At 40.5% G+C, this 15,444-nt stretch overlaps 1 long non-coding RNA gene across 1 annotated transcript in view; it reads left to right on the forward strand.

The window, feature by feature from the left end:
* LOC118918579 (uncharacterized) overlaps window positions 1-10,307 on the forward strand; it is a 54,193-nt gene extending 43,886 nt beyond the window's left edge. Inside the window, exons 3-5 of the long non-coding RNA XR_005027192.2 lie at window positions 3,767-3,907; window positions 4,064-5,054; window positions 9,906-10,307. This is a non-coding gene — a long non-coding RNA (uncharacterized LOC118918579). The remainder of the gene's footprint in view (window positions 1-3,766; window positions 3,908-4,063; window positions 5,055-9,905) is intronic.
* The last annotated feature ends 5,137 nt before the right edge of the window (window positions 10,308-15,444 follow it).

The following is a 15,444-nucleotide window of genomic DNA, read 5'->3' on the forward strand; positions in this document are numbered from 1 at the left end:
GAAGGGAGTAGGAGCCCAGGACTGCTAAATACCCACCCCTGGAGATCTACTCCGAGAACACAAACCCACATTACATGGTGCTCTGGAGATTAGTGGGGTTGGAAAGCAAAGACAGGCAGAATATTCAGAATGAGAATTTTCCAGCCACTTGTGGAGAACACGAACCCACAACTGGTTGCTCTGGGACAAAAGAAAGGCAGGCACTTTGAAAGACTTCCCAACAGCAAGAGGGCTGCTAAAGGGCTTAAGGATTACACAGAACTTGCTGCTCAGGAGAAAGGACAGGTGGACAAAATCATCCCAGCACACTCAGCCCAGCAGGTTGTCTGGTTAACATCCATTACCACAGATAGATACAAAAATTTTTTTCCTTGTGATGAGAACTTTTCAGGTCTATTCTTCTAGCAACTTTCAAGTATGCAATATAATATTACTGACTGTAGTCACCATGCTTTACATTACATTCCATGACTTGCTTATCTTATAACTGGAATTTGTACCTTTACACTACATTCACCTGATTCCTTCCTCCTACCCTATGCCTCTGGAAACCACCAATCTATTGTGTTTCAATTATTTATTTATTTTTTTAAGATTCTCTATATAAGCGCTATCATATGGTATTTGTCTTTGTCTTTTTTCACTTAAGATAATGCCCTCAAGTTTTATCCATGTGGTCAAAAATGGCAGGATTTTCTTCTTTCTTTTATTCTAAATAATATTCCATTGTGTGTGTGTGTGTGTGTGTGTATACACACATATACACATATACCACTTTTTCTTTGTTCATTCATCCATTGATGGACACTGAGGTTGCTTCATCTCTTGGCTATTGGAAATAATGCAGCAATGAACATGGGAGTGCATAGGTCTTTTTGAATTAGTATTTTCACTTACTTTGGATAAATACCCAGAAGGGAATTGCTGGATCATATGGTAGTTCTATATTTCATTTTTTGGGTAACTTCCATACTGTTTTCCAGAATGGCTGTACCAATTTACATTCCCACAAATAGTACACAAGGGTTCCCTTTTCTCTACATCCTTGCCAACATTTTTACTTTGGCCCTAGTTCCCACAAACATTAAGGTCTGCTGAGCTTCCATTTCTTTCCAACCTAGACCTTTCTGTCCTAAGCAACTTGACCCTGATGAACTGTTTTTTATGTTCACTTTGTTGTTTCAGAAATCTGATTCTTAACTTTAACTTCAGGTAAAATTCCTAGAAGTGGAAATCCCAGTTGATTTAAAACAATGCTAGGTTCCCTTCTCCTTACCCAAACTAGGTCAAATGGACAGAGGGAAGGGTAAAGTGAGTGGAAGGAATTCTTGGGGCAAAGCAAGGAAACAGATACAGTATTTTGTGTAAGTGTTGCCAAGACTGAAACAAGCAGTGAAGAGTGGGCATTATAATGCAGGAAAACTACATGGTCTTCAGAGGAAACTGAACAGTGAAATTAATTATAACCCATAACTAACATATCTGGCCTTCTGATTTGTCTTAAGGAGAAAAATCATATAACTGACCCACTCTTTTTTTTTTATTGAAGTATCATTGATATACAATCTTATACTGGTTTCAAATATACAGCACAGTGATTCAACAGTTATCCTTATTAAATCCTCACCCCTCTAGTACAGTTACTGTCAACATAAAAGGATTTTACAGAATCATTGATTATATTCTCCATGCTGTACTACTAACCCCATGGCCAACTTATATTATGATTGAGAATTTTTGTGCCCTTTCTATGCCCCATGGCCTCCCCACCCTCCCACCTCAGCCCCTCCCCCATGGTCACCACTAATCACTTCTCAGTGTCTCTGAGTCTACTGCTGTGTTGTTCATTCTGTTTTGTTTTGTTTTTATATTCCACAAATAAGTGAAATCATGGTACTTGTCTTTCTCTACCTGGTTTATTTCACTGAGTATAATACTCTCTAGATCCATCCATGTTGTTGCAAATGGCAGGATTTCTTTTTTTTTTATGGCTGAATAACATTCCATTGTATATATGTACCACATCTTTATTCATCTATTGATGGACACATAGATTGTTTCCATATCTTGGCTATTGTAAATAATGCAACAATAAACATAAGGGTGCATATATCTTTTCAAATCAGTGATTTTGTTTTCTTCAGGTAAAATTCCTAGAAGTGGAAATACTGGGTTGAATGGTATTTCTATTTTTAGTTTTTTGAGGAGCCTCCATACTTCTTTCCACAGCAGTTGTACCAATGTATATTCCCACCGACAGTGTAAGAGGGTGCCCATTTCTCCACATCCTCACCAACACTTGCTATTTCTTGTCTTTGGATAGTGACCGTTCTTATTGGTGTGAGGTGATATCTCATTGTGGTTTTAATTTGCATTTCCCTGATGATTAGTGATGTGGAGCATCTTTTCATGTGCCTGGTGGCCATCTGTATTTCTTCTTTGGAGAAATGTCTGTTCAGATCCTCCACCCATTTTTTAATCAGGTTACTTGTTTTTGAGGTATTGAGGCATGTGAGTTATTTATGTATTTTGGATGTTAACCCCTTATCAGTTGTTTGTAAATATTTCTCCCATACTGTAGGTTGCCTTTTTGTTCTGCTGATGGTGTCCTTTGGTGTACAGATGCTTTTTAGTTTGATGTAGTTCCACTTGTTCATTTTTTATTTTGTTTCCCTTGCCTGAGGAGATGTGTCCAGGAAAAAATTGCTCATACATATGTTCAAGATATTTTTGCCTATGTTTTTTCTAAGAGTTTTATGGTTTCATGTCTTGCGTTCAGGTCTTTATTTTGAGTTTACTTTTGTACATGGAGTTAGGCAGTAATGACTCACTCTTAAGACAGTTTCAGCTGTTGTTTTAAGATGTAGTGCATGCTTAGAAAAATTAAGCAGAAACCTTGAACACATTGTTAAGATTTTCATTAAACCAGACCCACCTATCTCTGGTAAGCTGTTTTCAAAGGCTAATTACTTGGCAGGTGATACACATATTTGGGGAAATTTTGGAATTGCATATATCAGAGCATTGTGTCCAGAAAGTGCTATTATTGGGAGCATTGAATTGGTATGTTATTGTGAAAATGAATACAAAATTTGAGGCCTGGCTGGACAGCATCCTGAGGGAAGTCTGGCTTTAGAATAGTCATTTAATACTCTGTTGCCTTGGGCTTCTCATCCATTGCAAGGAGGAATAATGATACAGTACAGTAGATCTTAACCTCATTAGACTGCTGTGATGATTAAATGAGATTATTTGTGTAAATAAAATCCTAGAAGAGAGCCTGGTACATACCAAGCATTCAGTAAATATTACTTATAAATATTTAACCATGTTTATTTGTTCCCCTCCATGGATTAATTATACTTCTAAAATTAGCTGGCCATCTTGCAAAATGTGCTTAGCTGAGTGTTAAGTGGATCAATTTAAACTCATCACCACTACAAGTTACTAAAATGAAACAGCTCAAGGATCCTGTGATAACGGTGGTGGATCACCCTTGTTCCAAAAGACAAGTATTAGATTAGGGTAGATAGTCCATTTTTAAAGCCCTGCCTTAAATCTACCATGCCTGTTTGAAATGACTCTCCTAAAGGGCATAAAAGGAGTTTATTTTTCATGACTGTTCTTGAAATATGTTACAGATGCTATGAAAAATGAGAACAAAGAAGTGGGAGGCAAGAATTCTTAGATTAATGTGAGATTTAAGCTATTACTTGCCAAAAAGTTTTGGTCTTGTTGTCTTATATTTTAAAATTGTGTCTGACAGGTCCCCAGAGTGACATCCTGAAGTCATGTGAGTGGCTGAAGAGAAGAGAAAACGGTCCGTCTGGTACTCCAGGGCCTCCACTCTTGCACTGTCCACCATTCACCCCCACAGACCAAAGAACCATGAGACCAAGAAACCACTGTATCCTTTTATAATTCCAAATTAGTGATATCAACAGTGAAGATGGGAATTTGAGGGCCTGAAAATAATTTGAAATCATTAAATCAAATTATATTTGACCTATTTAGATTTGCTAAGATTTCTTTCTTCCATTCTGGCCAACTTCACTATGATTAGGAGATGGAATCCCTCCTATTGATGCCCAAGAGTGAATCCTGAATGTTTTTCTTCCTTGAGATGCAGACCCAGGAGAACAAGACCTAAGATAAGCAATTCCATTTCTCACCTTCTTCTCAGCCCAATTTCAAATTCCAGTTCCATGCTTAAAGAATTACTCTCTCCTTGACACTGGACATTTCAAAGGGCAGGGAGCTCCCCAGAAGGGAATGGCCTTCCCTGTTAGGTCTTAGGATAACCATCTCTCCAAGAAGTTATCTAGGAGTCATTTTGACCCAAAGCTTCCTAAGATAAAACCAGCTACCCTATAATTCTTACATGGTGGCTGGTGTGCCAACTCGAGGCACACATAGTGACTGCTACCATGAGATGGGCCACACCTCTCAAAAATGGACCCGTCTTGCCAGTGGGTTTCAGCCCTGGGCAAGTTCACAATTGATTCAATGTGACCAAAGAAATGACAGTAGAACATTCTTGGGGTGAAAGGGTTTATACCTAACTTTATTTCCAGGTGGCAGGTCAATCACTAAAATCCCGTTCACTCAGAGCGAGTCTGCATGCAGCAAGCCAGTCTCTGCCTCTGGGCCTCTCTGCCCGCACAGCCGTCCTCTGCGCCTCTGTCCTCAGTGCTACCACTACTCCAGCCTCTGCTCTCCTGCAGCCTTGCAGCCATGCCACCATGTCGCCCAGAGCACTGAGCAGAGCTCTTTATAAAGAGTCAATAACGACACATTGCCCACACGTGTGTAGTGAGCTAGCCAACCAGGGCCAGGTGAGAATCTTGGCCACAGGAACCTTCATTTTATCCACAACCCCTGAGGTCTCTTTCAGACTCAACACCCCAGGTTTCGTCCCCTCCTTGTTTGCCAGGGCTTTGAATCTCCTTCCTCTCCTGTTTACAGTTCTCCCATTACTTTTAGGGCACTTGCCTCTGAAAGTGAGGCCCCTGGAAAGAAATAGCTGACTCCAGGTGTGGTGTGACAGATGCCAGGTAGGTAAGCGATAATCAGTGAAGCAGATTATTGCTACTTAAGAAGCTTCTGGAGAAAACCTAGTACTCAGTGAATACTTTTGGTGTCCAAGCTATCATTTTAATCTTCCTGCTTTGACCAAGTCTCTCCATCTCACTCAAAATCCTGTGTAGGAATCCAAACACCCTCAGGCTGCATGGCAATCTCATGATGGCCAGTGGGTTTTTTTCATCTGTGGCTATGGACATTCAAACTTATGTAGCCAGTTCATGGAATGAGCTTCCCTCAAACATACCACACTGGATTTTCTTTTCTGGCTCTGGACATCTTGAGAAATGCCATCTGTTTCTGGTCTCTCAGTTATCAAAAGAGTCTTGTTTTCAGGTGTTAGAAACTCCAGTCCTGATGAAGTAAAAATTTTGACCCATATTTGCCCACCTACCCTCTGTTCTCAGCCCAGGCCTGACCTGCAGTCCCCCAGGCCAGCAGTGGGGAGGGCCTGCCCTTCCTCTTCCCTACTGTCTGTCACAGTCTCCCCTAGGATGCCAGGAGAAGAACATCCTGCCTTTGAATGCAGCTAGTGCTGTGCTTTTCCCTGGATAGCAAATGCCCTTTGTTAGGGAGAAGGTCCAAATGCTGGGCTTTCTCTCCTGAGGCATTTCTGAGGACACGCCCTCTCCTCCATCCCACCAAGGGCTTTTTTTTTTTTTTTGGTATCATTAGTCTACAATTACATGAAGAACATTATGTTTATTAGGCTCCCACCCTTCACCAAGTCCCCCCCGACATACCCCTTCACAGTCACTGTCCATCTGCGTAGTAAGATGCTGTAAAATCACTACTTGTCTTCTCTGTGTTGCACAGCCCTCCCTGTGCTCCCCCCACATGCTAATCGTAATGCCCCTTTTCTTTTTCCCTGCCCTTATCCCTCCCTTCCCACCCATCCTCCCAGTCCCTTTCCCTTTGGTAACTGTTAGTCCATTCTTGGGTTCTGTGATTCTGCTGCTGTTTTTTTTGTCCCTTCACTTTTCCTTTGTTCTTATACTCCACATATGAGTGAAATCATTTGGTACTTGTCTTTCTCCGCCTGGCTTATTTCACTGAGCATAATACCCTCTAGCTCCATCCATGTTGTTGCAAAGAGTAGGATCTGATTTTTCTTATGGCTGAGTAATATTCCATTGTGTATATGTACCACATCTTCTTTATCCATTCATCTACTGATGGACACTTAGGTTGCTTCCATATCTTGGCTATTGTAAATAGTGCAGCGATAAACATAGGGGTGCATCTGTCTTTTTCAAACTGGAGTGCTGCATTCTTAGGGTAAATTCCTAGAAGTGGAATTCCTGGGTCAAATGGTATTTCTATTTTGAGCATTTTGAGGAACCTCCATACTGCTTTCCACAATGGTTGAACTAATTTACATTCCCACCAGCAGTGTAGGAGGGTCCATCAAGGGCTTTTTAATTACATTATTTTTTGGCCCAAGTATTGTACTTCATGTCTGATTTCATGAATCCCCCTCAACCAGGTCCTATTCTAGGGTCCTTACCTGGTTCTCCTCATCCCAATAGGCATCCTTCTGTGGTCACATGAGGATGACAATAGTACAGTGACCCACTGTGATGTCAGTTTGTCCACCTTTGGCACAAGTCCTGCTTGCTCCCACTGTACTTCTCTTTTTTTGCACCAACAGCTCTAGCCAGCCTCTCTTCTTACACCCTCAATGGTGGGAAAAAAGTATCGGTTTCCACGTCCTTCAAGCTCAGGGGGCCATGTATCAAGCTTTCTCAATTTGGTGCCACGGTAGTCCTTTGACTGGCCTCTCTTTGTCTCTAAAACATTGAATTGCAGGCTGACAGCCTTCTTGGTAAAGTTCTCTTTGATCAGTCTCTTTAAACTAATTCTTCACTGAGTTGAACTCTTAATATTTTTGTAATTTTATGCATGTATGCTAAACTTCAATAAAGAAGTCTATTTAAACATCTTAAAACTGATCTGTCATTAACAGTTATACCTCTTCTTAGCTTCAAGGTGTTTAAGGACAAACTCTTGACAGGAATACACACATGTATATAAGAAGATTCTTTTCTACACAGGCCCTAACACAGGGTTACTTTAAAGCAGTGATAAGCAAGCTGGGGGTTACATTTGCAATCACCGTGAACCAAAATAATGAGGCAATGACTGTGTACCCTGGAGAGTCTGTCAGGGGAATTAGAAGTTTTCAAGGGCTGCAAGCTGCTCGTGAAAGAACTCCAGTAGTTGACAGGCTTGTAATTGGATCATGAGAATAGTGGGGTATTTGTTTCTCTGTTCTGTAACTTCAGTACTTCTCTGTTCTGTAACTTCAAAACAAAACAGGTTTTGAAAACATATATATGAACTCTTTTGTTGAAATCAAGTTCAGTTGGACTGAAGAGTAAGGTAGGTGACTAGGGTGGGGGCACTTTACTGCAAATAGAAAACATCATATATATATGTACATTATAGGTACATATATTACATATGTGTGTGTGTATATATATATATATGCATTTTTGCCTTATTACTTAAATAATAAGGATAGTGACAAGTGCCTTAGGCCGTTTGCATCTTGCCTCTCATTAATCATTTCTCAGAGAATGTGCCTTAACCCACAGAAAGAAAAACTGCCTTTTTGGGAGACGGTTCTATACAGCAATTGTTCAATAAATCGTGTAGCTTACCCTGACTATTCTGGGTACCAATGGTGGTAGCATGTTTTGATTGAATATCTCTGCTTTAACCTAGAGCAACTCTTTATCTCATTGGATGACTTTGAAAGTCAAGCCACGTCCTTGTTGTCTGGATATTTCTTTTTAAAGTGAGAAGGACTGTTAGAGAAGGTGACCTGATACAGTTCTTCATGGTTTAATATGAGGCATAACAGCTGTATTCTGTGAAATAAGCAACTTCCACAAATGATGGCCCTTATTCACCATTAGGTTTTCACAGGGAGGTAAAAATCAACACTTAAAGTTAAAAATAGGTTAACCAAATTTGCAGACTACTCATTTTAATATATTGTATTCCTGTGCAATCCAAAAGGTAGAAAGCCACCATTTAATGGCTTATAGAGGAGAATATAAGAATTTGGTTTTAGGTTGAAGATTTTCTAATGAGTTACAAAATGGATTTCACTCACTGGTGCAAATCTTGTAATCATAGAGGCATTGTTTCCAAAAAATATATACAGCTACTTTATGCACAAGAGTTTTGACATTTTATCAGCATGCAATTAAATTCCCTTTGTCTAAGGTTCTGGCTCTAAATTCTTGAACAGATAGAAGGCCAGAATGAACTGTTATACATTTCAGAAAGAAGAGATTAATTTGACAGCTGGTCCCAGGCGTCCCTAAGTGGGCGTGAGCAGCGTAGCACTGCACCCTAGCGGGCTGCTGCAGAAACAGGGCACATTTTAATTGTGGGCCAAGAAAGTCTTCCTAAGGCAATGTCTCCAGTCACTTCCCTGTGAATAACCTAGCTGCTTATTCAACAGAGACTCTACTTTCAACAGAAGGGCAAGAAACACACAGTAAGATATGTAATAGACCAAAAAATGAAATATGTTAAAACTCCTTTAGTGGGTGCTGAATGTTTGCATCCTCCCCCAAATTCCTATGTTGAAACCCTAATCCCCAGTGTGGTGGTATTTGGAATTAGGTCTTTGGGAAGTAACTAGGTCATGAAAGTGCAGCCCTCATGACTGAGATGAATTCCCTCATAAAATAAATGCTTTTTCTGCAGCTGTTGAGATGATCCTATGCTTCATCCTTAATTTTATATGTGATGAGTCACATTTATCGATTGATATATGTATGTTGAACCATCCTTGCATCCAGGGATAAACCCCGCGTGATCATGGTGTATGATCCTTTTATTACACTCTTGAATTTGTTTTGTTAGTATTTTGTTGAGGGTTTTTGCATTCGGCTGGCACCTTGATCTTGGACTTCCCAGCCTCCAGAACTGTGAAAAATAAACACGATCTAGTTCTGGCCAATGAAATGTAAAAGCTACTAGGTAGGGGAAAGTTTTTCCTCCTGATAAGAGCAAAAGCTACAGGAGAAGAAAGTTACATTTGCCTATCATCCCTCCTTGCTTATGGAACTGTTAGGTGAGGCTGGGCTGCCTAGAACCTGACAGACATTTTGTAACCATCAGGAGTTAATTCTGTGGATGAAACACTGAGCTGCTGACCACCCCAGGAAGAGGCCAGCTCTGAACTTCTTGTTCATTAAGGCTTAAGCTTCTGTTGTTGAATATTCTGTTACTTAAAGCTGAATGCAGTTCGGCTGCTACAGATGGCCTAAAATCTGGGTAGGAGGTAACGCTTCCTCCACTGCCTGGGGGAGTGTTAGAACTGGCCACCCTGCCTTCTTCTCATTCTCTTCACTGCTACTTTGATTGCTCAGTGACCTCAGAGACCCAAGGATCATGGTTCAGTAAGGCTTGGGGATGTGTCAAAGCAGCCTGTGCTTCCAACCTGCAGCTGAACTCTAGAGGTGTGGTTTGAATGGCACCAAAATACTCCACCCAGCATATAAAATAAAAAAAACAGATTTCCTTATATCTTGATTTCAGGTCTGATATTTTACAGGTAGAGATCAATTTCCTCATTCTTCAGGAGTCCTTTTTTAAATTACACATTTTCTTGAGCATAGACTAGCATCCTATACGCTTACAAGCTCAGTTGTTAATAGAGATAGGGAAGTGTAATGTGGGGACAAAATGAACAGAATCTTAGGATACTTAAGTTACTAGGTATCTTTGAGATCAGCTAGATGAAAATATGTGGACAGAGAAGTTCAAAAGTTTACTCAGCTATGATTTACCCTGGTTTCCAGACTTCCAGCTCAGAGGATTTTACACTTTGCCACCCCCAAAGTAAGTGTATGAACAGTACATTTTAAATGCCTGGAGAAAACTTGCTGCAATTTCTCCATCTGGGTCTGGAGTCTGTCGGCTTGAAGCTTCATCTGAACAGTGAGTATACTTTTGCCTTTGGGGAGGGTGAGCAGCATGAGAGAGCGAGCCGAGGACACTGGACAGAACAGACAGTGGCCTCAGGATTTTGCTGAGGTCTAAGCCTGTCTTGCCCTCTAGCTATTGGAAAGGGCAGTTCCTTCTCGCACTCTTCTCACCTCCAGTCTTACTTACCTGGTAGACCGACTACATGTTTGTTTTTAATAAAGAACACATTTAACATTTTGACCTTTGTTAGCCCATTTAACAAATGTCACTGCATGCTATATTTACTCATTCTTTAAAGAAATCTATTTCTGGAACTTATAAAATTAATCACTGCCATGTATGTTTATTAAAATTTCAGAAACTTTATTTCTGTGGCATCTTCAAATAAAAGTGGTTCTTAAAATGTTAAATTATTCCCATATTTTTGTCAAGCATTTAAGGATCTATAAAGAAATGCATGTATTTTTTTAAGAAATTCTGATTTTTATAAAAAAGCAGGAATTTGTTGCAATGTCAGTAGTACATTAATCTCTACTTTAGACATGCAGCTTTTAAATATATTCTTTCAGAAAGCCACACTTGTGGTTGTTTTGTTGTTTATTTTTGCAAAGACACATATAGTCCTTCTATTCCGAACATTCCTAAGATCATAAATCTTGGAGTGATCTCTGTGTTCTCTTGCCCTCTGCTGGCTGATTTGGGACCTTCCTAAGAAACACCACAGTTAATACCTTGTGGTCACCAATGTACACCTTCTGTACTGCTCATTTTTAGGTCCTTGTGGCAAAAGCCTCCATGATCTTTATGCCAGAGATAAAAAAAAACTAACTTTAGATCCCACTTCTCATTAAGATATCCCTGATCTGATGGTTCCTGCTTGAGGTATCTGTCCTTTCTCAGGCATCTTTTGTATTTACCTCATTCATCCTCTGATTAGCACCTTATTATATATTGTAATAATTCCTGAATTGTCTCCACTGCATATTTAGTAGCTACATCAGTGTGTAAATATAAGCTGTATCATTCTCTCTTGGTTATTAATTGCTTGGTGTTTGTCATGATTTCCCAGTGTGACTTAGTTCTCTAGGCCTTCAGCCCCGTTAACTGGATTCAGATTCCTCAGCTACGGAAACTAAGCCCTCACACAGTCCCTAGAGCTCTATGGGGCAGTGAAGGGCCCTCATTCTGGCTATGAGCCAGGCATTGCCAGGCCTGCTTCAGTCTACCTGCAGCGGGCCAGATGGAGCGCACACACTTGGGGACAGTCAGCCCTTCCCTGTGGGCCCCGTTGAGGAGAGTGAGCCCCATTGAGGAGAGTGAGCCCGCTGAGAGTTTGAGACCTGTTTCCCCCACATCCCACTGGTGGTGAACCCGAGCTGACATCCCCTGGGCTGTGTTACTGCTGGTACCCCACTGCACTCTCCCCTTTCTGAGTAACCCAAGCTTGGGGTTGTGCAGCAGGCTTTGAAATGACTGCTGCTCTTGGATTTCTGCTTTTCCCTTTATGTCTAAACTGAAATTTGCATTATTCTCTGCCTCCTGGTAGTTCTGCAGGTACAAGCTCTTTATTCTCTTTCTTTATTGACCTGTACTTTCTCTGTTTTTTCAGAGGGAGTGTGTGGAGAGATTTGAATTTGGGTGGCTGACATTTATATCCTATGAGAAAACTGCAGAAGTTCTCTTTTGATTTTTTGATTTGCTTTACTTTCTCAGCGAGGTAGAAAACAAGACAATTAGTTGAATGAGGGTGGGGGAGGGGAAGGTAGAGTGGGAATAGCTGTCCCAGGTGTGGGGGAGTGTGACTGCCTAGGGACAGGAAGGTACTACATGAAGTTTGCGGTGATGAATTAAGCAAGACCGTGGGATTTCTCCAGTCACCTTCAGCTGCACCCTTTCTGTTTTATCAAATGAGTGCAAAGAAATGTGCAAAAGGAGGAAAACTTTAAAGCACTCCTGTGAAACTCAAAAGAAGAGCTGAGCAAACAGGAGATATGCCTTGTCTTGGGACCAGACACAGCATCAGGGAGATGCCAGTTCTCCCCGAGCTGACATTGATATTTATTGTGATCACATTAAAAGTGGTCTTTTTCTTTTTCCGAGTCAGGAAAGTTGATTCTGCAGCCCTGTAAGGGCCAAGGACAGGCCGCCCCATACATGCCCCTTTGGCATGCAGATTACGTCAGAGCTGGAAACAATCAGGGTCCAAAAATGGGTCAGAAAGAAACTTTGACCTTATCCCTAACTGCACAGAAAGAATTTAGATAGAGGACCTGCTCCAGGAAGAGAGCTGTCACCATAGATGACTCCACTGTAACAGGAAACAGGACAACCGAGGAATCTGGCAAAGTCTTACTAAAATTTCTCTTTCTGTCCCATTGTTTCTGTGGCCCATTTGTTGACCAAACACTTGTGCTTTCATGTTCCTATGAATTGTGTCCCTTTACTTTGAAGCCTCGGAACCCCTACCCACTTCTCCTTAGTTTGCGATATACCTCATTTTTCCTGTCTTTGGGATCTCATGTCTATGGATTGCCCATTCAAACTTTGGTTTTTTTCTTTGACTCTTAGCCCAGCTAGAAGAACCTCAAAGCATAGAGGAAAATTCTTCCTCCCCAACAATACATAAGAGAAATGAATAAGCAATATTCAGGAAACCCCTGAAAAGGAGGCACAATGGATATGACCAGGCTGTTCAAAGAACAAAAATTTTTTAAAAGAAAATGGCCCTTAAATATCTGAAAAGCTACCAATCGTGAATACATTAAGAGAAGTGAATTAAAAAGGATTTAAAAATATTATTTTATTCTATGAGAAAACTGCAGAAGTTCTCTTTTGATTTTTGTTTGTTTTATTTTCATAATGAGGTAGAAAACACTGCTCAGCTATCTGGCAAAACTCAAAAAGTCTTATAATATCCTCTGTTAGGCTGTAGAGGCACTGTCATAATTGTTAGGAGTGCAAAATGGTGCAGCCTCTACAGAGGATAATTTGGAATTACCTAATAAAGCTGTATTTGCAGACCTGTCAACTTAGCAATTCTATTCTTCAGAATCTCTAGAAATTCAAAACAACTATTTGCAGGGAGTTATTCATTGTGACATCACTTTTATTAGCTAAAGATTACAAACAATACAAATATCCTTCAATAGGAGACTTGCTAAATAAAATAGAAAATAGAGCAACTATTTAAAGAAAAGAGAGAAAGGAACAGTTCTCCAAAAACAAGATTCCAAACAAAAATTAGACAGATAAAAGAAATGTATTGAATGTTTGCTTATTTTTGCCAAAAACAAAGGCCTTGTAAGGAAAAGTCAAAAATTAATAAAAATGGTTTCCTAGATAGGGCAGGAAAAAGGAGGTAGAGTGACACTTCTTTAAATATATTGAACAATGTAAACATCTTACAAATTTAAAAAAAGGTAAAGGATAATAAAAGCAAATCCTAATATTAGAAACTGATGAATTTTAAATGAATAGCATATTAAGGGACCATGTGCCTTTTCTTGTCAACCCCACCAAGGAGCTTCCCCACGAAAGCCTGTCTCTGTACCCAGATCCTGTGCTGCTTGAGATTTGCACAGCTTGCCTCAGATATGTTTATTGTCTGTTGTCTGTCTTCTCCCACTGAACAGTCAGCTCCACAAGGCAGGGATCTTTATCAGTTTTGTTTACTGATGTATTCAAACAGTCTCTACAGTGTCGGGAACATAGTAGATGCTCAATAAATATTTGTTTAATAATGAAGCTCTTTGAGGGCAAGGAAGCCATTGATTATGTGTACTTATTTTAATGCTCCCATGCTAGTACAGGGCTAACACAGGGTTTACTATTTACTATATATTTTTATCTGAACCCAGATGTTTTTAGCAGAACTACAATTACATTTCTATCGTCACTGTCTTTTATTCATGTCTGGCCCATAGTACCGGATGGTGCTGCCATGACTTTATCTGCAGCTGGCAGACAAAACATGGCCAAGCTCATGCTGTGCTGAGTGTGGCCCAAACTGCCACAGATTTACTCTCTTCTCTCCTTTATGGCACTTCCAGCTGAGCTGTTTTGTAGATGCTTCAAAGATCTCTCTCCATTCCTTTCTGGTCAGCTTACAGTGACAAGCAATAATATTTCAGATTCATGGGGATAAATCTTTCTTTAAAAATTCCTATATAAAAGTGAAGAAACTTTCTTCCCTGGGTTGGATTTAGTTATGAACTGGATAGATCTGACTATCACCAAGAATAGCCTCAACCTTTCCACATCCCTCTATTGGCATTTCATTCTCACTATAAAATTCACTTTCAGTTGGGAGTCTACTTCTTAAAATGTTTTGCTCTGGAAATGAGACATACGGATTTGAATGCTTGCTCAGACAAGTTACTAGCTCATCTTCCTGGAGCTCAGTTTCTACAATTTCAGCAATACCTATCTTTCCAAGTTGTTGGAAAGATAGCAAATATGTATGTCACAGACCTAGCATGGCACCAATTCTTTGCTAAAGGGTGCTATTGATAAAAATAGGTTTCCTATTCCTAGTAAAACTTGTAGGAAAAAAGATAAGAAGGAAATACATCAAAATGTGGACAGTCATTGCTATGGGGTGGTGAGATTATTGTACTTTTTATCTTAGTAAGCTAAACTTTCCTGGACTTTTCATAACATGTAAAAATGATTTTATAGCAATCAGGCAATGTTAATGAAAGTGATAATTTGTATCTCTTTAAGAGTTTTAAAATTCTCAGCTCTCCTTCCATGATTCTGTCCTGTTCTTCAGTAAGAACGTGCAACAAAAATCAAACTAAATAAAAGAAGTCGTGTCTTTTCATTTCATTAACAAACCAGGAGAATTAATATGGGCACACAGACCCAGGGCCAGAAACAAACAAACAAAAAACAGTCCACAAACAAAGGTAAGAATGAAAACTGAGGATGTGATCTTTACCACAAATGTCAGAACTTTTAGGACCTGGTGAGCAGATGGCAAATCATTTTGGGTGTTGGCTAAGAAGAACCATCTCTAGATCACAGGATGACTCAGCAGTGGGCTCTCTGTGAAGCCGAGAGGGCAGAGTGGGGGAGCATCTCTCCCATCAGGAGGGACACCCTGTCTCTGCCAGGAAGGCATCTTCACAGGCCTTTCTGGAGGGCTGTGCATGGAGCAGTGGGGCAGGAAGCAGTCCTGCATGCTGCAGCCACCCTCCGTGATCAGAGTGGAGAAAGGTGCTCAGCCAGGTCGGGCCTGCCCCCACTGTGGGGTGGCTTTGTTTGCATCCCTGCTGGGGGCAGAGGGCAGAGTGGGTATCAGAGGCTAGAACCCAGGAGGAAGGAAGTGGCACAGTTGGTAGTTGCTGCTCTTTGGACCTGCTGGCCACTCCTTCCTCCTACCACTTGCAGGGACTGTGGTTAGGGTTGCAA

Source organism: Manis pentadactyla, chromosome 7 (assembly GCF_030020395.1).
Source record: "Manis pentadactyla isolate mManPen7 chromosome 7, mManPen7.hap1, whole genome shotgun sequence".
Lineage (NCBI taxonomy): Eukaryota > Metazoa > Chordata > Mammalia > Pholidota > Manidae > Manis > Manis pentadactyla.